We start from the raw sequence: 308 nt of genomic DNA, 5'->3' as shown, positions 1-308 counted from the left end.
CAGGCCCTCCTGCCCCAGTTACCTGTGCCAGAAACGTCCACAGACACCGGGTGGGGGCACCTCTGTCGCCCACCCGCTGCTGGAGGCCTCAGCTGTGCTGGGTGCCAGCCCAAGGCCTGACCACCTACGCTGGTCCTTGGCCTCTAGGGGTCCTGCCGACAGCCAGTCCTGTGAGCTCTGTTCCGGGTGGGGAAAGGGTTAATTTCCATGCAAAATAGGAACCAGCGGCTCAGGAAGCATCATGTCCGCAGTGGGGGGACAGGGGCAGGACAGGGCAGGACGGGGCGGATGGGGACAGCGCTGCAGGC

Source organism: Pteropus vampyrus, unplaced genomic scaffold (assembly GCF_000151845.1).
Source record: "Pteropus vampyrus isolate Shadow unplaced genomic scaffold, Pvam_2.0 Scaffold227, whole genome shotgun sequence".
Lineage (NCBI taxonomy): Eukaryota > Metazoa > Chordata > Mammalia > Chiroptera > Pteropodidae > Pteropus > Pteropus vampyrus.
This window is presented reverse-complemented; position numbering follows the sequence as displayed.